Source organism: Macaca mulatta, chromosome 2 (assembly GCF_049350105.2).
Source record: "Macaca mulatta isolate MMU2019108-1 chromosome 2, T2T-MMU8v2.0, whole genome shotgun sequence".
NCBI classification, from domain to species: domain Eukaryota; kingdom Metazoa; phylum Chordata; class Mammalia; order Primates; family Cercopithecidae; genus Macaca; species Macaca mulatta.
The window spans coordinates 110,283,014-110,306,258 of NC_133407.1; the positions used below are offsets into that span (position 1 = coordinate 110,283,014).

At 49.7% G+C, this 23,245-nt stretch overlaps 1 protein-coding gene and 1 long non-coding RNA gene across 13 annotated transcripts in view; one reads left to right on the forward strand and one right to left on the reverse strand.

The window, feature by feature from the left end:
* CCDC12 (coiled-coil domain containing 12) overlaps window positions 1-23,245 on the reverse strand; it is a 76,338-nt gene that overhangs the window by 20,999 nt on the left and 32,094 nt on the right. The window lies entirely within an intron of this gene.
* Window positions 56-10,953, forward strand: LOC144339162 (uncharacterized). Its single transcript, XR_013413885.1, has 3 exons — window positions 56-198; window positions 3,597-3,885; window positions 9,592-10,953. It is a non-coding gene; the product is annotated as an uncharacterized LOC144339162 (long non-coding RNA).

Here is a 23,245-nt window from a genome sequence, read left to right on the forward strand (position 1 = left end):
AGAGGTTCCAAGACAGAGCTGTCGTGGGTCTCCCTGCATGCCAGGTTGGCACTCCAGAAGGTGACAATGCGTACTTCACTATGGCAGTGTCCTGCCTTCCACTCTCGCAGAGCAGTGTTCTGAGAGAGATCTGTGAGCTCCTTCAGTAGGGAGCCTGCTCTGATGGACACAGAATGAGCTGGAGCCTGCATATAAATTGTAAGTAAAACAGTTGCTTGAACTACCTTTCCTAGAACATTTATTTATGCCATTGATAACTGCCTTCCTAAGAATGGCATCTGCTTTATGTGAAGACTGCAGGCATCGACCAGACCCTGCCACGCCTTGGCCACACAACCTCCGGGGAGCAGACTACCAAAACTAGGTTGGAGGCCTGGCCCAGAGAAAGGCTTCTGTCATGTGAACAGATCAAGATGCCCCCTACCCCAACTCAGGGCAGCTCATCTCATGGCAATGAGGCAGCGGGAACAAAATAACTGACCAAGTGACAGCAGCTACATGAGAGAGGTCAACGTGGAACATGGTTCTTGCGGGAGGGGTGAGGGGTTTCCTATTAAGAGGTGGGCTGGGCAGAATTGGGTGATACAGGATGGGGGACAGGAGTGGGAAGGGCATTCCCGGTGGGAAGTAGAACTTGAACAAAGGCAGGGTGTGGTCTAAGAGCATGCAGGTGACTGGGGCTGGGGAAGGGGGTGACGATGATTGCCAGGTAAGACAAGTCAGGCAAGGGCCAAACACAGAGGGCTCTGGCCAGTGTTCTTAAGCAATGGAGAAACCGAGGAGAGACTGGGGAGAGTCTACCGACCCCTGCTGGGCAAGGCAGGCTCTGGGGTGGACAGGCAGATGCTTGGTAATGGCCAAAGAGGGAAGGGAGAACAGAGTACAAATGCTTCACTGAGAAACAAATCAGGATCCTCCAAATGGCTCCCAGGGCTGCAGGGACCCGGACGGGGCTTCCACAGGAGCCCTGCTGGCGCATGCAGCCCTCCCTGACTAAAGACGAGCCGATGAAGCAAGCCAGAGCCTGCATATTCTAGCAAAAAATTCCTTCCCGACTCCCAACCAGCGGACACCCTGAAGGCTACTCCCAGAAGTGCCTATCGCAGGGGAAGTAGTGGCAGACACCTGCCCTGGGTAAGGGCAGAGAAGGAAAAGCAGAAAGGGCTCTTCTTTCCCCACAGTGGGCTGGTGGGGCAAGACCCCCAGTCACAAAGGAAGACTCCTTTCCAAACGGGTTCTGTTAACCTGAACCACCTGGCAGAAGTAGGCGGGGACTACAGGAAAGTGTCCAGCCTTTGGGAGGAGTGCTTTGCAAATACCATGCCCTTTCTCAGCTCTCAAGCAAGGTCAAACAGCTGCCACCACCCTCCTGGAGCCCCAGAGACATTCAAGTGCCTCAGCAAAGGCCAAGTTATTCATTAATAAATGAGAAAACACCCAACTATCTAAATGACTTTTTAAAAATGCCTAGCAATCTGGCGGGTGGGGTGCAGCACTAGCTCTGCAGACGGCATGAGGTTAAAAATGACCCCAGCTTGGGATGCTGTGCTAAGAGCAGGGGCTCAAAAAAGATAAAGATCCACATCTGTGGCAGAAGCAGGTGAACAAATGAACAGGCCACATAAGTGGGAGAGACAAGGTGTACCTCAGCCTTCCTGACAAAGAGTGATTCATAAACAGGATAATGGGCATTCATGGGAATGAAAATCGCTTTTGGTGACGCTGGCCTGAATCACAAGATATGGCCCCTTGCTGCCTAGGACAGTGGAGGGAACAGCAGACCACTTGAAGCTCACCCCTACCTGAGAGACTCAAAGAGCCTCAGACCTGGAGGGCTCGCAGGATCACCCATTCTAGATCCTCAATTTAACCCATGGGAAAACCTGGGAAATGGCGGTCAGGGAAAAGGAAAAGATTTGTCCAAAGTCACAGAACCCATCAGCGGTAGCTGCAAGTCTGCCTCCAGGTCGTCCTGATGCCTGGCCCTCGTTCTTGCCAAGGAGACGAGAGAGAGGCTATCAAGAGTGGAAGAGTGGTGCCGAGTTTCTAAAGAGCTCTGATTCTACTCGCCTCTCCTGCGCTCCCCACAGTTCAGACCTGGCCCCAGTGCTCAGATACGGCCACAGCCAGCCCAAGTCCAAGCCTAGGCCCTGCTGGACACTCAGTAAGAAGGCAGGCAGGGCCCAAGGTGCACAGCCTCCCCAGGAATCTAGAGACACTTCGTTCACCCTGGGACCTTTAAATCAGACTCAATGCCTCACCACCCCCACCCCCCACCTCACACCCTTCCCAAATCTTGCCATCTTCTCCCTCCTTCCCAATCCCTAGTCTCCTCAACCACCTCCTTAGCTCCCCACCACAACCAAGCCCCCAGCCATTCCCCTCCACCTTTGCCTGCCAGCCAGCCTTCCCCTCTACTCTGGAGAATACAGCTGCCTCCTGCATTTTTCCCTCTTTCTCCAACCTATCTCCCCTAAGTCGCTCTCCATCTTATCAATCCACATTCCTGGCCTCCTCTTCAAAGATACTGGTCAGACCACACTGCACCTCTGCTCAAAGCTCCCACTGGGTCTCCATACCCCCAGGACAATAGCCATTCATCTCAACCTCACATCTGCTCTGTCCAGAACACTCTTACACCCCACATTTTGTCTCAAATCATGAAATACCTACTCTGATAACCCCCAAGAAAACAGCATCTGGCCAGTCCTAGAGGCCAGGTCAAAGGCCACCTCCTCAAAGCAGCCTTCTAAGATTCCCAGGCAAAGGAATCCTCTGGGCCTACCCAGTGCATATCAGGGTCTGACCGTAGGCCCAGGGCACAGGCCTGTGGCTATTCCTATTCACAGTTGGCTTTACTACCCCTTCCCTTCAAGAACCTCTCAGCACGGGGCATCTCCTAGAGCACCTCAAGGCCTAGCCCAGAGCCTGGGCTAAACAACCTTCAGAAACTCTACCAATTGAACTGCTACCCTCTTCACCAACTCCAGAAGAGTAAACCTCAGGAACGCTGCTGGCTGGAGGGCAGAAGAGTCATGACCTGGGCTGGGGCCCTCTCCATAGCCTACTTGCCTATTAATGGACGTACTCCCACATTTCTCACCCCTGCCCACATCTCCACGCCTAGACCTTGCACCCATGCCCTCACCTCGTCCCAGAGCCTTCAGGAGGAAGAAGCCTTTGAGGAAGGACTTCAGGGGGTCTCAAATACAGCCCTGCTCAGGACAGAGTCTGACTGACCTGTTTCCTAATGTTTGAAATCCTTTTTATCAGGGACAAAACTGTTACAAATAAAATTAGAGCTGTGCAGGGTTGGTATCATTTCTTTCTTAAATGTTCAACAAGACTTCAGTGAAGCAATCTTGGCCTGAAGTTTTCTTTGGGAAAAGATTTTAGTTATAGGACTGTACAGATTTTCTATTTCTTCTCCAGTCAGTGTTATTAATTCATGTCTTTCAAGATGTCTGTTTCACCTAAGTTACTGAATTTACTGGCACAAAGTGACTTATATTGTTCTCTTAATAGCCTTTCAATGTCTGTAAGATCTGTAGTGATGTTCACTGATATTGCTAATTTGTGTCATTTTTCTTTATCAGACCAGCTGAAGGTTTATCAATTTTGGCACATGCCTCTATCTCATCTCCTCAGACTTGGTATTTCAACAATGGGTTTGCTCTTCAGTCTCCTCTCTCTGGAAGGATCCCTCACTGGATGAGTACACCTGCCTCTGGATGGCACATGAAGCGTGGGGGCAGCATCAATCCACACTGCTGTCTGAATGTAGTACCACTGCTAGAAGCAGGTCAATCAACAACCAGGCCTACAGGAGGAGGGAGGAAGACGAGAGGCTGCTCTATGCCCTCCTGTTGTCCCTTCCCACCCACAGTAAGATGAAGATCTCTCTTTCCTTGCTCCCCCCAGTCTCCTTTGTGGGCTAGGTCTACCTTGGGTACAAAGGTAAAGAAAATAAGAACCCTGTCCTCAAGAATCTCAAGTCTACTCAAAGGAGCAGACTTAGAAAATGTAACTGTGCCATGAGTAGCGAGGAAAGCTTTACTAAATATCTCGTACACTTAGGGAATTAGCAAGGGATAGGCGTTGTTGGGGAAGGAAGTAATCCTTAAACTCAATTCTAAATGCCCGCTGGGGGATTACGAAGCAGCTAAAGAAGACAGAGCATTCCTGGGAGTGGTAACTCCCTACAAAGACATGAGAGCGAAGCAACAGCACTGTCACAGCTTGCAGAGCAGACCCACATAGCTGGCCCAGCCTCACCTGATGGTGTCAGGGGCAGGGCTCACAAGGCATTCCTCCAGCGCCGTGGGCATGAGGGCTGACACCCTGAACGGGCACTGTGGTAGCCTACAAAATGTGTCATGGGAGGAAAGGGGAAGACCAGAAGTCAGGTGAGATCCTCCACTCCCAGCCTGGACCTGCCCCAGCTTGCTGCTGTTTGTGTGTCTGTTTGGGAGGGGGGTTAAGGTTAATATGAGGGCTGGGAACTGTCACTGGGGGCAAGTGTGCCAAAGCAGGAGGACTTGAGCTCAGGGGATAAGGAATAAGCCTCTCCCTCTTCCTAAGACTTCCCAGGGACTCAAACTTTTAGGAGCTGCCGCCTAGAGCTCTCCCTTCCAGAAGGAAATAAGGGAAGCAGGAAAGGATTAAGAGAGAGACATTCAACTTCTCATCTAGGGTCTTCCCACCCTTCTTTAGCTTCCTGAAGAAGCTAGAGACTCAACTCACGGGTACAGAAACACTTTCCAACCCCCAGGTGACATGCCTCATTAGCTCTGAGTACGCCTGCTATGATGTCCATGGGAAACTGCCCTCTGTTCAACAGTTAAGAGAATAAGGCCTCAAAATCCCAGCCCCCTAAGAAGAGGCCAAACTGGCCCCACTTTGAGCCTTTCCAGTTCTGATTTGGGTCTGGGATGGGGAAAAAAATCAAAAGAGATGGGCACATAGTGCCTGAAGGTGACAGGAAGAGACAGACAATGCTGGGGCAAACTTGGCAGGCTCCCCAGTGTCACTTTGTGCCCATCCTCAGGGCCAGTGCAGCCCCATGCTGGGGTGGAGGGACTTCCTGTTGGGTGTGGCCACGGTGGGAGCTGTGTTCCAAGGGCATTTAGCAGGTAGGGCAGTCACCCGGAATCTGACTCACCCTGAAGAGGGAGTGATAAGAAGTCGGCTGAACACCACCATGCCTGGGACCAGAAACTGCACAGATCTCTACTGCCCAGAGACTGGGAGGGAGCAAGGGGGATAGACTCTGCTTCTCCTGGGCAGGCTGAGATCTCGTCAGGCTGCAGAGCTCCTCACTCTGGGTCCCCTGCACTCAATGTGCTGCTAGGATGACTTGATCCAAGCATCCACTCTATCTGCAGACCAGACCAAGAGTTCCTAAAGGGCAGACGTTTGTTGTTACCAGTTTGTACCCACAGGCCTGACACCAATTACAGCAGGCACAGCACAGTGGTGCACAGGAGCGGGGAAATCCCGGCTCCATTTCTTCTTGGCTGTGTGACCATGGGCAAGTTATACGACCTGTCTGGCCTCAGTTTCCTCATCTACAAAAATGAGGTTAATCATACCGACATCATATCACTATTACAAGAAGGAAATGATGGAGAAAAGCCTGCAGCTTAGGGAGACGAAGCAGTCGAGCCTGAAGAGCAGGGAGAATCAGGCCAGGGCAGGAAGGAAAGGGCTACAGAAAAGCCAGTGGGGCACAGGCCCAGAACGGTGTGCCTCTGCAGAGGTCATGGTAAGCTTCCACGCCCATCATCCTTATCAGATGTTCTCAGCAATCCTGTGAGCAGACAGGGCAGTGTTGTAATACCTGCTTCACCAAGACATTAGAAGATGATGTCAGATGATCTGTGCAGTGAAGACAGATCTGATTCCCCATTCAGTGCTTCACCAAGAGTCAGCGGGAGCAGGTGGGGACTACCATCCAAGAGGCTGGGATTAGCTAAGAGTCACTGCTCTCCTGTGGGTTCATGTGTTCCCTAAAGGCTTCTGAGCAGAGCAAGAACAAAGCGCTGAGCAGGAGGCTGGGAGAACAGCAAGGAGGCTAGAGATAAGGATTGGAGATAAGGACGGGAACTAGGTCAGTAGCCGTGGACTAGAACAAGGAGGTGCTTCAACACTGTGGGGAGACAGGGAGGAGCAGAAACAACTGAGGTTCTGCTGCTGACTCACTGGGGGAAGGAAGGCGCCTTTGACAAAAAGGTGGTGGTGCTTAGGGGACAAAGAGAAAGGGTGCGGCAGCCTTCAGGCATTCTAACGGTGAGGCTTGATACCCAGGGCCTGACGAAGGCTGGCGCCAAGGGATAGCACCTGTCAATGTGCCCTCAGCGGTGGAAAGGAGGGCCTGCTCCACTCAGAGGACAGGCACGCCGGGCCCCACCATCCATATGGCACCTCAACGCCTAGGCCACAGCATGCAGAGCCAGTACAGCTCCTCACCAGGCCCGTCGCGCAGCCCTGCCCAGATATCCTCTGTGTGTGTGTATCAGGAGTGTGCGGAGCCAGCCCAAGTCAACTCTGATCCTATTCTTGCTGCACGTGCTCAAGGGGGGCACTAGAGAGCTCCTCCAGCAGACTTGATTAGTTGACAAATACTGACTGGCTCCCCCATGCCAGATACTCCACGCTGGGTACTGAGGAGAAAGAGTAACGAGTAGGCACCTAGTGCCCACAGAGCAGGGCAGGGATTCTTATCCTCGGTGAACAGATTCCAGAGGTCAATGACCAGACAGAAACACAGGCGGGTGTGAGAAGGTGAATCTTAGTGGATGAGAAATCTGGAGCGCTTCAGATTCTCAAAGGGATGGCGACCCACACGAGAAAAGAGAAGGTGTCAAAAGCCAGGGAAGGCAGTGGGTTTTTTGTTTTTTGGTGGCATAAGAAGTGTCTGTGGAGGCTTTCCAAAGGAAGTGTCACCTTAAAGGATGAGTGGGAGTGGGGACAGAGGGACGGAGGGGGAAAGAGAGCAGAGGGAACAACCAGAACCATTAGTGTGCAAAGGGCCCCTCCCACTGCCCTGAGACTTCACCCACGCTGGCCCCAGCAGGAAATAACCTCTTGGAAGGTCACACAGAGGGCAAGGCAAAGAACAGTCCCTTCCCCTTCCTTCATATGCAGCCAGACTGGACAAGTTCCTCTGGGAAGTCTGGCCTGGCTCCAACCTCCCTCCAGGGTCCTTCCTGTAGGAGGCGCTGTGGTATGCAGGAAGCCCAGCCTGCAGCCCTGGACTGGGCAAGCGGTGGGAACATCAGGACACACTGCTTACCAGTGGTGGGACCTCCCTGAGGCTCTGTCTCCTCCCCTGTCAAAGTGGGGCTGGTGCTACTTTAGCAGGGGCATGTGAGGATTACACAAGACAACTTGGGTCCACCATGTGGTACAGGGCCCCACACGACCCTGCACCATGAAAAACTGCCTGCTGGCTGGGCGCGGTGGCTCACGCCTGTAATCCCAGCACTTTGGGAGGCCAAGGCAGGTGGATCACAAGGTCAGGAGTTCGAGACCAGCCTGGCCAATACGGTGAAAACCTGTCTCTACTAAAATTAAAAAATTAGCCGGGCATGGTGGCGGGCACCTGTAGTCCCAGCTACTCGGGAGACTGAGCAGGAGAATCACTTGAACCCGGAGGTGGAGGTTGCAGTGAGCTGAGATTGCACCACTGCACTCCACCCTGGGCGACACAGTGAGACTCCATCTCAAAAAAAAAAAAAGAAAAGAAAAACTGCCTGCTGACATCTTGCAGTGTTCCAAGTCCTGCTGTCCACCAGTGATGGGCCTAATTCGAACCCTGGTTCTTGCTGCATCCCTCTTAGGGAACCAGATGTTCCCTCTGTTCTCACTCACCCCTTGCCCTGACACGAAAACCAAGAAAGCACTTAACAAGAACTCAGGACCCAGGACCCAGGGCCCAGATCCACACTGGGAAACAGAAGGCCTATTACTATTAGACCAACCAGAAGAGAAACTGACCTACATTTGCATTTCTTTGAGACAGGGTCTTGCTCTGTTGTCCAGCTGTCCAGGCTGGAATGCAGTGGTACAATCATAGCTTCCCGCAGCCTGAAATTCCTGGGCTCAAGTAACCGTTCTACCTCAGCCTCCTGCATAGGAGTAGCTAGGAATACAGGGGCGTGCCACCATGCACTGCTCTTTTTTTTTTTTTTTTTTTTTTTTTTTGGCGGGGGCGGTAGAGACAGGGTCTAACTATATTGCCAAGGTTGGTTTTGAGCTCCTGGGCTCAAGTAATCCTCCTGCCTTGGCCTCCCAAAGTGCTGGATTATAGGCATGACCCACATGCCCAGCCCATTTTTTAAATGTAACAACATTCATGTGAATGGAGCACATTATCCTTTTCTGAAAGCGCTACTTTTTTTGGCCAAGTCTCTGTAGATACTAAACTTTTAATTTTTAAAAGTGAAGCTCAAATGGAAATAACCTGTGTCCATAAATGGATGAATGAGTAAAGAAAATTCAGTATATACACACAATGAACCTTACTATTCAGGCTTTTTTTAAAAAAAAGAGGAAATCCCGTCATTTGCAACAACATGGATGAATCTGGGGAACATTATGCTAAGTGAAATAAGCCAGGCTCAGAAAGACAAATACTGCATGATCTCACTTATATGTAGAATCTAAAACACTAGAACTGGCCAGCCACAGTGGCTCACACCTGTAATCCCAGCACTTTGGAAGGCTGAGGTGGGTGGACTGCTTGTGCCCGGGAGTTCCAGACCAGCCTGGGCAACATGGCAAAATTCCGTCTCTACAAAAACTATAAAAAATTAGCTGGGTGTGATGGCACACACCTGTAGTCTCAGCTACCCAGGAAGCTGAGGTGGGAGGACCAACCAGCCCAGGAGGTCAAGGCTGCAGTGAGCTGTAATTGAACCGCTGCACTCCAGCCTTGGAAACAGAGTGAGACCCCTATCTCAAAAAAATTAAAAATTAAAATAAGAAAATAAAAAGTACTGCCGGGCACGGTGGCTCAAGCCTGTAATCCCAGCACTTTGGGAGGCCGAGATGGGCGGATCACGAGGTCAGGAGATTGAGACCATCCTGGCTAACACGGTGAAACCCCGTCTCTACTAAAAATACAAAAAATTAGCTAGGTGTGGTGGTGGGTGCCTGTGGTCCCAGCTACTTGGGAAGCAGAGGAAGGAGAATGACGTGAACCTGGGAAGCGGAGCTTGCAGTAAGCCAAGATCGCGCCACTGCACTCCAGCCTGGGCGACAGAGCCAGACTCTGTCTCAAAAAAAAAAAAAAAAAGTATTTTTAACAAGGATCAAATTAAGAATGACTATCTGCTATCTGCTATCTGATTCCCTTAGGGGTATCAAGAGGCCCCCAGCTACAAGAACAAGCACCACCCATCTGTGAAGTATCCCCACAGAATCCTTAATTCGGACCCCACCACAAAACTCGGTGTGGGCCAAAGGTCACGACCACTTTTAGCAGAAAGGTGTTCTTCCCATGCCTTCTAATGATAACCATCCCAGATATATGATTTTACCTTTATTCCCCTGCATGAGATTTTGTTTGACATCTGTCTTCCTTCCTAGGCTAGAAGCTCTCAGAGGCCTGTCCATCACTGCTCGCAGCACCTGGCACTAACAGCAGCTGGACCAATACTAAAGGAACCACCCAGGGAGGCAGGAGGCACATGCTAACTTCCCATGTTACAGGAACTTCTGTTGTCTGAGCCTTCCAACAGCACCCACATATTAGGTTATCACTGGCCTTGTTGCACAGATGCAAGAACTGAGGCTGGTCCAGGTCTGTGCATGTCATACCTAATACTCTTTCCATTGGGTAGAGCTCAAGTTTTGGGAAATAAAACAGAAGCCCAGCTCCCTGCTGCCACATCCTCAGTTCTTTCTACCACATATGCTGCTTGTTTATCCCTTGGTTGTCTGTTCTATCCTCCTTTCCAACAACTATCTGCACCTCTGCTTCTCTCCTGCAAAATGAGGACAAAAATCCCAACCCTGCTCACTTCTTGAAAGTGTGGTTTTAACTAGATTCCATAAAATTGGAAGATTTTCCATTAGAAGGTGAGCTCTGGGCAGTGCCAAACCCAAATGTCGCTCTTCTCTGTTCTGTATGTCTTACAACAACACTGTCATTTCTTTGGTAATAACAGTGTGCCAGGCAACTGATTATTCCATTAATTAAACAGTAGTATTGATATTATTGAAAATAATCAATAGTTCATCACTATAAAAATCTAATAAGGTCAGTACTCCTTTCTCCTTCCACAGATGAGAAAAATGGAAGCCCAGGGCAATTAAGTAATCCATCCAGAGTCACACAGCTAGAGGCTGCCAGGACCCAGAACAGCAGGACAGGCTTCAGGCATAGGCTAATTCCCTCTAGAACCCCTGCCCTTTGTTCTTGTCCCACTCCTGTCCTAACCTTTCACATGCAAATGGTTTCAAGGGTGTCTAGGGCTCCTCCACATCACATGACAGAGTTGACAGTTCTTCCTGGTGTCATTTCAGAGAGATACAGTCAAACCCATCGAGAGCCCCAGATACGGTCATTTCTTGGCCAAGAACTCCAGTCCCAAAAGGCATCACGAGGAAAAAAAAGAGCAATGCATGTAGAGGTGTTTAGAGCTGTGTTTCTCACAAGAGGGAGAAGTGGAACTATGCAGTGAGCCCAACACCTGTAGGGCAGCATTCATGTGATGGGCCGGGGAGGCATTAAAATAGCGAGGGTAGCACTATGCAACAGACACGCACAGGAACGCCAGGGGGAAGAGTCCTATACTACACACTCATGATCGCAACCATGGCAATACCATACATACAAATGGCCAAAGACTTCCTGGACCTGCACTCAACTGTGGGTAGTATTTTTTCCATCTTCCTTAATTCTGCTGTCAAAATGACTTAATAATAAAAGTAACCAGAGGAACCTAGCTGGCTGTGGCTCACTATCTTGACTCATACCCTAAACAGATTCTCTTGACCCTCACCTGGCTAAATGGGAAAGCAGGAAACCATGGCTGGCACTCAGGCCTGACACAGCCTTGTCAATGCGTAATGACTTTTCTCAAGCTTGGAAAAAAAAAAAGTCCAGCTTTGCCGGTGCAGAAGAGGGCAGATTGAGCCCGCACACACCAGCGTCCCTCTGCAGCCTGGGACTCTAACCACAGTAACAAATGCAGCAGCCAACTGCAGACTAAGCCCCCTTAAGTCAGGACAAACATCTCCATTATGTCTGGGGAGCGGAGGGGACTAAAATGTCAGTTAAGAAACTAACTGATGGTGAGCAATGAAGTCACCTCCCCATTCTCTCACCCTACCCCACCATTTCCCTTCTCTTGAAGGGGAAAAAAGTCTCCTCCACCACAAAGCAGAATTTACAACCACTAGGACTTCCTCACCATTCTAAGCTCACAAGGGGAGCAGCAGTGAGCAAATCACAAAGGCAAATGATAAGGTCAATGCAGATTGGAAGACCTCTCCCCCGGTGGGAGACAGCTTTGCGTGGCACCCAGAAACCCCTTCCCCATTGCCTCATAGTAGACAGCCAGAGGAGTCAGGCACAGGGGGTCCACCTGGTCAGTTCCAGGGACTGGAACAACCACCCAGACAGACTCTCTGGTCCTGTGGACATGTGGCTGCTACCTGACCATCTCCAGATCCGTCATGCCTGCAGAACAAAAGGTGACCTTTCTCCACAAACTCTGGCTGGTAGATAGGATCCTTGGGCTGCGCTCAGGAGAGAAGAAGAGCAAGCCCAACAACTATGTGTGCACTTTCGCTGGATCCAACAGACAGCAAGCAAAGGCCTGAAAACCTCAGTGGGTGGCCCCTGTAAATGATACCCTTTCACCTCCCACACACACCTTAGTCCCATGGGCCTGTTCACGTCAATTCTGGGTCCCCTAAAACAGTTTCCCTGATAGCTGCCAAAGGCCTTCACTCAAACCTGGCACCAGATGCACCAACCTCAATAGCATCTATGTGACCTCTCACGTGGGTAGATTTGTTCTTAAAATGGGGTGGGTCAAGGGAATACGAGCTACCATTTATTAAAAGAATACGTATTTCCACTGGGTGCGGTGACTCACGCCTGTAATCCCAGCACTTTGGGAGGCTGAGGAGGGCGGATCACAAGGTTAGGAGATAAAGACCAGCCTAGCCAACATGGTGAATCCCTGTCTCTACTAAAAATACAAAAACTAGCTGGGTGTGGTGGCAGGCACCTGCAGTCCCAGCTACTTGGGAGGCTGAGGCAGGACAATTGCTTGAAACCGGAAGGCGGAGGTTGCAGTGAGCCGAGATTGCGCCACTGCACTCCAGCCTGGGCAAAAGAGGGAAACTCCATCTCAAAAAAAAAAAAAAAAAAAAAGGTTATTTCCCAACCAACCGATAGCCAACACCACAGCTGGGACATCAGGGTTCCTGGTATCCATGTCACACCACTGGCTTATTTAAAGCCTGTGACCAACTAAAATGCCCAGTTCTTTGCCAATGTTGGCGGCTGTCAAAGCACCCCTAGTCCATGCCTAAACTACAGATCGAAGAAACCTAACTGACTTCACAATCACCCAGTGTCTTCTTGCTGTTATCATCGCCACAGCCTGCACATTTTTTAAATAAACTCCTGGACTTGTCCTCACGGGCAAGTCTGTTTTCCCCTGAGGAAAATCTCAGCCCATCCAACTCCCAAATCCATGTGCCTACCTAGTTGCCTCTTCATTTGAATGTTTACAGAGTCTCTGAGTCTTGTCATGGGGCAGACAAAAAGGTGACTAAAGCGAGATGGCTGCCCTCAGGGAGATCAAGGGCAGGGAAGGGGGAAGCAGACAGGGAACAGATAACCACCCTACAGTGCATGCAAAGCCTGAGTGCCGCTGGGAATGAGAGAAGGTGGGACCTGAGAACACCTGGAGGGCCAGGTGGACAGGCTGTCCAGGGAGAGAAGAGGGAAGATGCAGATTGAGCGGGCAGAGAGGGGAATGTTAGGGTCAGTAGAAGGAGCAGGTGTGTCCAGGCAGAGAGTGGTGATATCCAAGGGGACTGGGGAAGTGAGATGGGCCTGCCCCATGGGCTAGACTTTATCTCACAAGCACTGAGAAGCTGGACGACAGGTAGAGAGGTGGCAACAATATGATTAGAGTATTATTTATAAAGAGCATTTAGCAAAGGCCAGAAAGCAAAGGGGCCCCCCAAAAAACAAGCTGGATGTGAGTTAGGAGAGCCACCTTCTCACCCCAAGGACAGCAGAAGAGCAGCTGCCTCTGAGTCTGCCAGGAGGGACAGTCCCTTCCAACCACACGCTGCCATGTGGTGCTTGCTCATCTACTCACACTTCACTCTTGTGCACACCAGGGCCTCTGGCCTTCACAACCACCCCAGAATCAGGCATTATCACTGCATACAAATGACCAGGTTCAGAACGACTAAGAAACTTACCCAATGGTTCACAGCTAATAAAAGATAGGCCCACAATTAAACAGGGGGCTTTCTGATTGCATCAGGCTTTCAAAATTCTCTCAAATAAACAGCCCCGAGGCTTAGGTGTGCTTTCTGCCTAACAGCCAGAGAAATGTGATCTCATCTATTCTTATACCAAATGAGAAAAATAAGAAAACCACCAAACTGGTAGGGCTGCAGAGGCCTCAGATATGAGCTGATAGAGGATAAACTAGCAGCAGCCCAGGAAATGGTTATAAATACACCTACCAAATCAGAATCTTCCATGGTAAGACCTGGGAATCTGAATGTTCAAAGAGCCCACCCACTCCTGGGTCGTATCTCTAATACATGGCCCAATTGAGGAACCTCTGAGTGAGACCACATGCTGCCTCCTCTTCAAGAGGCTGACCTAGAAGAGAAAGCGGCCTGCATGAGGCCACACTCAGCTGCCTGAGGGCTACCGTGGTCACCAAGGTGGGCTCTGGACATAGGGCAGGCAGGATGGGAAGAAACGCAGAGAAATCATTCATAAAGGGCTAGGCTCAGTGTCTCACGCCTGTAATCCCAACACTTTGGGAGGTTGAGGCAGGAAGATTCCTTGAGCCCAGGAGTTCAAGACTAGCCTGGGAAACATGGTGAAACCCTGTCTCTACCACAAAAAAAGACAAAGCCGGGAGTGGCAGTGCGCACCTGTAGTCCCAGCTACTTGGGGGGCTGAGGTAGGGGAATCATCTGAGCCCAGGAGGTCAAGGCTGCAGTGAGCCAAGATTGCACCACTGTACTCCAGCCTGGGTGACAGAATGAGTCCCTGTCACCACCGCACCCACCCCCCCCAAAATAAAAATCATTCATACAACGTAAATATCCAGAGGGCCACAGGAGATCCAGGTGAAGTGTGCAGCAAGAGAAAGGCAGAAGCCAGGGCCAGACCTCGGGTCTGGACCTCAGGTAGACTGGTGTATCCAATGCACCATGTTCCCAGTTATTGTATGGGCTGCCCAGAGCCCGAGCTCCTCCCTTCACTTATGAAAGCTCCACCTTGAGTCTTGGGGGAGGGAGAGCCTGCCCCTCACTACAGAAGCCAAAAGTGCCCCACTCACTTTCCCAGCCTGCCTTGCAGCAGGAAGTTAACTCTGGCCCTGTTGATCCAAAATGCCCATAAGAGACTCCAAATGAGTTGTGACCTGCAGAGAGGTAGGGGTGGGGTGGCACAGACTTCTCTCTAGGGGAGCTGCAATAAGATTTGATTCAAGATTGATTCCAGGGCACGGGGCAACAGGGCTAAATGTAGTATCCTGTACTCGAAGGCAGTAGTAGTTTCCTCATCGAGCCATTTTCCGTTTCTCTTGTGAAATGTTGGGCTTCTTTCAGGCTATGTACCTCTAAGGCTGGCTTTCTTTCTTTTTTTTTTTTTTTTTTTTTTGAGAAGGAGTCTCGTTCTATTGCCCAGGCTGGAGTGCAGTGGCGTGATCCTGGCTCACTGCAAGCTCCGCCTCCCGGGTTCACGCCATTCTCCTGCCTCCGGAGTAGCTGGGACTACAGGTCTGTCTTTCTTTTTAATTTTTTTTTTTCTTTTACTCCTGGTAAGCTGTGAGTAGCTCGATTTTTAAAATAACAAGCATTTTGTTTTCTTCTAAAACCAGCCAGAATGAATTTCTGTTGTTTGCAAATAAGTGCCTTGGCTACAAATGGCCATTTATAGCAGTAACCTAAAAACGAAGTGTGTGGCAGGCCAGGTCCCACTAACGCAGGCCTCCATTACGTTTTAGTACTGACTGAGTAGCTAGGTTAAATATTAAAAGCTCGCCGGGGCGGTGGTTCACGCCTGTAATCCCCGCACTTTGGGAGGCCCAGGCGGGTGGATCACCTGAAGTCAGGAGTTTGAGACCAGCCTGGCCAACATGGTGAAACCCTGTCTCTACTAAAAATACAAAAAATTAGCCGAGCGTGGTGGTGGGCACCTGTAATCCCAGCTTCTCAGGAGGCTGAGGCAGGAGAATCACTTGAACACGGGAGGCAGAGGTTGCAGTGAGCTGAGATCATGCCACTGCACTCCAGCCTGGCCAACAGAGCGAGACTCCATCTCAAAAAAAAAATATATATATATATATATACACACACACACACACACACACACACATATATATATGTATATGTAAAGCTGATAGAACCAGTGCCCTTACAAAAAGGCTAGAATGTAACAAAAGCCCACCAAGAGTTTGGCCTAGGCCTTTCCTGGGCCTTGAAGCATGACAAGATAATGAAGGAATTCTTAACAGGACCTGTTATAGGATTAAATAAGTTATATTGGAGGTCTGAAGAAACTCCCCAGGCCTCCACAAACAAGTTTATTGGGAGACTGAAAGGAACTCCCCAAACCTCCATGATTTAGCAGAAGACAAGATAAGGGTAATCACCCCAGCACCTGGACCCATTTATATTAAGAAAACTTACTGAGGGTCCAGAGGAAGGTCTTCAGCACTTTACAGGGCTCAAAGTTGTGTTACATTCCACTGTTCATCCAATCCCCAAGGCGAACCTGAGGTAACGGCAGGGCAAAAGTTGTGATGCCCACTCTGCAAATGGAGGAGCTGAGAGTCGGGATGTTAAGAGTTCTGTGAGCTTGGTCCCAGCATCCTCCCCAACTCTCCTGACCACCGCAAAGGCCAGTCACTGATGTAAGCCAAGGCCCTTACCTGAGCTAGGGGCCATCTCTGCATTTCCTCCAAGCCAACACACAGCTGAGCATGAAACATACCAGACCCCAGCATCAGGCACCCCAGTATGAAATGCAAAATTCCTTACAAGTCAATTTCCAGGCAAGTCAGAGGTTTACACAGCAACAAAATGTGCTGAAGCTCCTAGGAGACTGGAAGCTATTTTAACCTCTGATCAGCTGCTTCTCGGAGTGTCACAATCTGAGAAGTAAAGGGAAGACAGCTGTCCCCTCTGTGGTGTGATCTACGAGGGATAAAAATCCTAATTAAAACCAAATTTAAACAAGTCAGAACTGGCACCTTTTTCTGTGGGGGGAAATACTGCTTCACAAGGTCTTAACCTCACTCACACACACTTCCTTTGGCTGCAAAGCGTTTTTAAAAATCCACATGCTCAGCATATGGAAAGGTTGAGAAAGCAGAACCACATGAGGAGTTGATACCCAGCTCTGAGAACTGTGTACTGTGGTACCCTGGGCCAGTTTAGCTTCTCAGAGCTGCAGTTTCTTCAACTGCTAAATAGCATTAAGTGAGGGTACGCAAGTGACGTGACAGCCCTACACAGTGGCTGGCACACAGTACATCCTCAGTCAGTAGGCACCGACCACAGTGATGATGACAGTGGAGCTTGAGACTCTCACCTGCGTCTTCAGGGTGAGACCCTCTCATCCACTGACAAAGGAGTCACATAACAGATCCCCACATTCATGCCTTGTTCCTTCCCTCAGTTCACCCAGAGCGGCCATCAGTTTCACCCAGAGGAAGACCCAGCCCTTGCCCTTGAGCTACCACAGTTGAGAAGAGCAGACCCTACATGTGTGCAGAGAATATGAGTCCAAGTCAGAAAAACCTAGCCAGTGTGGGGGGACAGGGAGGAGGCAAGGAAGAAGGGCCTTCCACAGATCGTCTTCTCCAATTCAGACCACTTCCATGCCTGCCTGCTCTGCTCCTGCCCCTCCTCTGCCTAAAATCCCTCCAACTCTTTCACACCTGGAAACAGCTATCACTCTCCATGCCATCCACTCAATCCCTCAAGTGTTTTCTCAGCACCTCTACCAGCTCAGGCTCTGTCTTGTGAGTTATGCAGCCTGGGACGAAGCCCAAATGGGGACACGACTCATAAGCCAACCAATAAGATAAAGCAGGGTATGTATATCGACGCTGGGCTCAACTCTCTCCTCCATGCCACATGCAGTGCTGTCCCCCATTCCCTGTCCAAGTCCTCCCTCCAAGACACCGACAGCGCTCCCCTGCCCCTCCTCCGTGGATGGCAGTGTAGAGTATTATAACTAGGGGTACACAGGTCAACCTCCCCACGGGGCCCCAGCCTGACCACGTCTGAAGCAAAGGCCAGCCTCACTGACCTCATTTCCCACCCAGGCTCTGTGCAGACAGCGGCCTCAACAATAACAGTTATAACAGTCAGGTGTGGAAACTGACTCCTCACCCAAGACACAGCCCAGCATTCACTCTCACTTCCTACATAGCTGCCTGAGTCATGGACTCCTGGGCCCAGGACAGAAAAGCCCTGCTTTAACCAGATGATGACAAACACAGGTGCTTTTTCTTCAGGATTCAAATTACCCTGCAAGAAATCTAGTGGTGCCCTGCCCTGAAAACAATGGAAGGGGGGATGTCCTTGAAAGGACAAATGTTTTCTGCTCCAGCCACTCACATTTTCTCTAGACAGAGCAGCTCTTTAGAGCCCTGAATCAAAACAGTCCAGGAGTGTGGATGTTACCGCCACAGGGCACTGTTGCCGAAGCAACTGTTTTTCCTCTTGGAATTCTTTCAAGGGTACAAGCTGTTGCTTCCCTCCAAAACAAAACCAGGGAGAAGCCAGGGTCCCAGAACTTAAAGGAAAGTTCCAAAGGAAGGAGGAGGGCCAGGCATGACTGAGCCTTATCAAGCTCGCCATGGGGTGCCCCAGATCTCTGAACACCTGGCTTAGAAACAGCAAGTCCCTCTCAGCTACTGAAGGTGTATGTGTAGGGAAGGCAAAGTGGGGGTATGGAGGTATGAAGGTAGCGCTGCTTATGTGTGTTTTGAGGTGTGTGTGAGATATGTATTGGTGTAAAGGGGTTGGGGTTTGTAGGTGTAGGTTGGGCGCATGTGGAGGGGTGTTGTGGGGGGTTGAAGGTGTGCAGGGAACGGGAGGGTGTGGGGAGAAGGGAGGTACTATTGTCGGGGGAGGTGTGTGGGGCAGGGCCTGGGGTGTGTGGTAGTGTTGTGAGGTTAAGGGAGTATAAGGAGGTGGGATGCACTGTAGGCAGGTGGCTGGGTGTGGAGAGTACACGCTGTATGTGCATGTATATTTGCACTGGAGGTAGGTTGGAGGTATGTGAGATGGGTTACGGAAAATATTCCAAGATGATACCTGAGACATCTTCTCCAGAAACAAGAACATGAATTGCATTTCATTTCTATATTACAATTCTTAGTACTACAGAATCACATGCTGGTCCCAATGTCTGCAGGGTCCATGGAAGAGCCAAAAACCATTTATTTATTTATTTTATTTTTTTTTTTTTTTGAGACGGAGTCTCGCTCTGTCGCCCAGGCTGGAGTGCAGTGGCGCAATCTCGGCTCACTGCAAGCTCCGCCTCCCGGGTTCACGCCATTCTCCTGCCTCAGCCTCCCGAGTAGCTGGGACTACAGGCGCCCGCCCCTGCGCCCGGCTAATTTTTTCTATTTTTAGTAGAGACGGGGTTTCACCATGGTCTCGATCTCCTGACCTTGTGATCCGCCCACCTCGGCCTCCCAAAGTGCTGGGATTACAGGCGTGAGCCACCACGCCCGGCCCCAAAAACCATTTAAAACATACAGCCCAAGTTTGAAACAACTGCCCTGAAGCAACTATCTGAGGTAATACATACTTCTAGTCAGAACATCCCAGGGCCAGCAGGTCCAGACTATGGACAGAGTCTGGTTGGCAGGTCAGGAGGCCAGCACTGGAGAGCCTGGCTCGGCAGGTCCTTGTCTTCCCTGGGAGTCCATGTTGAGTCTTTTCTCTAGTGCACAAAGGCTACGGGGCTCAGAGTCACAGGACGCAGCATACCCACTACAGTGCCATGGGGCACCTAGGAAATGTTTTGTTAAAATAAGTTTAAGAGTTGTCTCTGCCTACAAGGAGCTGCCCGTCTACTGAAGGGGTGGCATGAACTGGGACTTAGAAGCATGAAAAAATAAATATATTTTAGCAGCTACTACTACTACTACTACTACGTCTATAATGACAATTATCAAGATGTTACAGAAGGTTAACAGCATTATCATGAACAGTGCATGCCAATTAAGTCACAGAAAACTCTTCTTTCTAAAACACAAATGTCAAATATCAAATAGTGCCAAGTCACTGATATCCATATGGGGAGAAAGAATCTTGATCCCTACGCACACCATACAAAAGCAAATTCCAGATGGTCAGAGGTCTAAAGGTTAAAGTAAAACAAGCAAACTTCTAGATTATAACAAAAGAATATCATCTAGACCTATACATAGGCAACTATTCCCTTAAACAGGCCACAAAAGGTATTAGGGGGAAAAAAGTGATAAACTACATTAAAATTAAGAACTTCTGTTCACCAAATAATTCAATTTTGGGCCAGGTGAGGTGGCTCACGTCTGTAATCTCAGCACTTTGGGAGGCCGAGGCTGGTGGATCACCTGAGGTCAGGAGTTCAAGACCAGCCTGGCCAACATGGTAAAACCCCGTCTCTACTAAAAATACAAAAATTAGCCAGGCATGGTGGTGTGCACTTGTAATCCCAGCTATTCGGGAGGCTGAGGCACAAGAATTGCTTGAACCCAGGAGGTGGAGGTTGCAGTGAGCCAAGATTGTGCCACTGCACTCCAGCCTGGGCAACAAGAGTGAAGCACCATCTCAACATAAAAAATAAAAATAAAAATAAAAATTCAATTTTTAAAAGCCTGAAAAGTCGAAGCCAAGGCAGGCAGAAGACACAGTCACATCACACACACAGAACAAAGGGCACATAAGGAACTCCTAGAAATCAATAGGGAAAACAGGCAACTGAATAAAAGGAAGAAGAGGCACGAACAGGCACTTTGCATAAACATATGAAAAGATAATGCAACTTCATTAGGTAGGAAATACAAATTTAAACCACAAAAGGATACCACTATACCTCCACCAGCATGGCTAACATGAAACAAAACTAACCACACGAAGTATTAGAGAGGAACCGCCATACAATGCTGGTCAGAGTGCAAAATGGTAGAGCCATTTTGCAAAGGTGTTTGACAGTATCTGTCCTATATTCACCCTATGGCCTAGCAATTCCACTCCTAGGCACAGATCCTACAGATGTGTACATATGTTCACCAAGACATGTACAAGACTGGGAAGAGCAGCACAATCCATAATAGTTCCAGCCTGAAAATCCACAGGAGAATGGATAAAATCTGATCTATTCAAAACAACGGAATACTATACAGAAATAAGAATGCACTAATTCCACACCCAACAACTGACAAACATGATGAATGAAAGAGGCCAGATGCAGAAAACTACATACTGTTTAATTCCATTTACATAAGATTCAAAAGGAAGGAAGGCAACTTCTTGAGTCAGTAAGTCCAGAGTGGTTCCCCTGGGAGAGTGAACATCTGGGAGGTGATTCTGGGATGTTATCACGTTTCTTGATCTGAGTGACTGACATGGGCATGTTCACCTTAGGAAAATTACTGGGCTGATTTGTGTACTTTTCTCTCTGTAAAGTTTGTATGCTTACTTAAAAGGATTTTTTATGCCGCTATGAAGTCATTAAAAGAAAAACTTAAGCCCACTTAGAAACCAAAAATAAAATCATTGAAATCTAGAGAGAACTCAGTCGAGAGGACCATAAGGAAAAAGTCCTCCAAAGAGAAGACTAAGGACTCTGAAGCACACCCAGAAGACAGCTACTTGGACACTGAAAGGGAAGCACACGCCTTTCACGCCCTCCTGGCTCCAGGAGACAGAAGAAAAAAACTGAGGGATTCACCATCAAGGCCATGCAAATTCTTTTGTTGCAAAAGCTAACAGAAAAATTAAAAACCAGCTTGAATTTCAAGATTCTTTGCTTTCCAACTCCCTGCCCCCATCAGTGAGACCTGGGGAACATGACTTACACCTTGTAACACCGCAGAAGTCAATCAAACGGGAGACTGTGGTGGAACAACTGTGTCACTGGCACAGCAAGAAAGAGGAACCTTGTTTTGTGGCTGTCTAGTGCCTCTTCTGCTACGTAGAGGGTGCTTCGGCCACCACAGGTAAGCTAAACCGTGAAGGATCCCGAATAGCCACCTGCCTGCCTTGAAGAAAACCGTGCCCTCCGAGGGAAATCCAGAGAGAGGCTCACCCTTCGCCCAGGCCAGGTGTTTCTCCCCAGCATATCAGACCAAGCTGAATGGAGGTCCCATTCTCTTCCCTGTAGCTCAATGCAGAGCCCCTCCTTGCACAGCTCCAAGGGGTGAGGGCAGAACCAATTCCATCCCAGAGGAAGAGCACCCCCAAATTTGGCCAGGAGGCGGTGGGCTCCAGAGGACAAGGGATCGGCCCTGTGTGACTGCGTATGGTCCCTTGCCTCTCCACATCTGTGCTGTCTCAGGTGCAAGTTAAAGGGGCCCTCAACCAGGGGTAAAATAAGAGTATAGGAGAAAGAATAAATCCACACATCACACTTCCCACCTCTCAACTCCCTTCTGCACACACCATCTCACTTAACTTATCCTGGGAGGGAGGAGTTACTGTGGCCATCTTCCAGCTGAAGAAGGATGTGAAGAGACCTACCTATCTACACATCTCAAGGTGAGCAGGGTGGCAGAGCCAGGTGGACAAAGCAACCTGTCCAGAGAGCAGGGAATCATGAGAGAAACGGCCAGCCTGATTCAGAAGCAGGGGTCATACTGCAGGAGCTGTAGTGCAGCCCTCAGGGCCTATGTGCAGGGACAGAAAGGAAAGGGGAGGGGGGAGTGTACATTTAGGGCAACTTGAATTTATGCTCCCAGGTTGAAAAAAAAAAAAGAAAGGGGGCCGGGCACAGTGGCTCACACCTGTAATCCCAACACTTTGGGAGGCCAAAGCTGGGAGACAACTTGAGGCCAGGAGTTTGAGACCAGCCTGGACAACATGGCGAAACCCCATCTCTACTAAAAATACAAAAATTAGCCAGGCACGGTGGCACATATCTATAATCCCAGCTACTCAGAAGGCTGAGGCAGGAGAATGGCTTGAGCACGGGGCAGGGCAGAGGCTGCAGTGAGCTGAGATTGTGCCACTGCACCCCAGCATGGGCAACAGAGTGAGACTCTTATAAAAAAAAGGAAAAAGGAAAGGAAAAAGGAAAGGGAAAAGGGAAAAGGGAAAGGAAAGGAGAGGAGAGAAGAGGAGAGGAGAGGAAAGGAAAGGGGCTAGAGTGGCAATACAAACACCTGAGCACTAGCAAGAAGGCTGCCAGCATCCAAATGCCAGGTGAATTCAGATAGCAAGGCTATAAGGGCACTGCCTCAGCCTGGCGCTACCCTCCTGAGAGGAGGGATGGGTGTCCCGGCTGGGGTCCAGTGAGGACTTCAAGCAGTGGAAAGGAGGCTTAATTTAATTTACAGGAAGGCTGTGGCCAGCATGCTGCACCTCAACCCAGCTGGCCTGGACTCCACTGGCACCACACACTTCCCTGAAACAGCTGGACCAAGTTCGCCTATCACCTTGTCTTGCCAAAATCCATCCCCAGTCTTCACCTGGCTTCTCTCAGCCCCACTGTCCTCATCCCACCCCACCCCAGCAAGTTTCCTTGGATTCTTCCAACTCCTGCTAAATACCTGCAGGGCGAGCCTCAGGGCACAGACTGATCTCCCAGTCCTCTGTCTCTGCCATCTAAACTCTGTCACCAGAGGGCCTCGTCTAGCCCCAGGGCTTGATATCCTGTATCTGTTTCTAGTCCTGATGACTGCTTATGTCTCTCTTCACTTACCTGTCTAACAGTCATCTCTGGCTTAATGTGGCCAAAGCTAGACTCTTGTTTTCCCCTTCAAAGCCCCTCTGCCCTGTACTTCACCATCTCAGG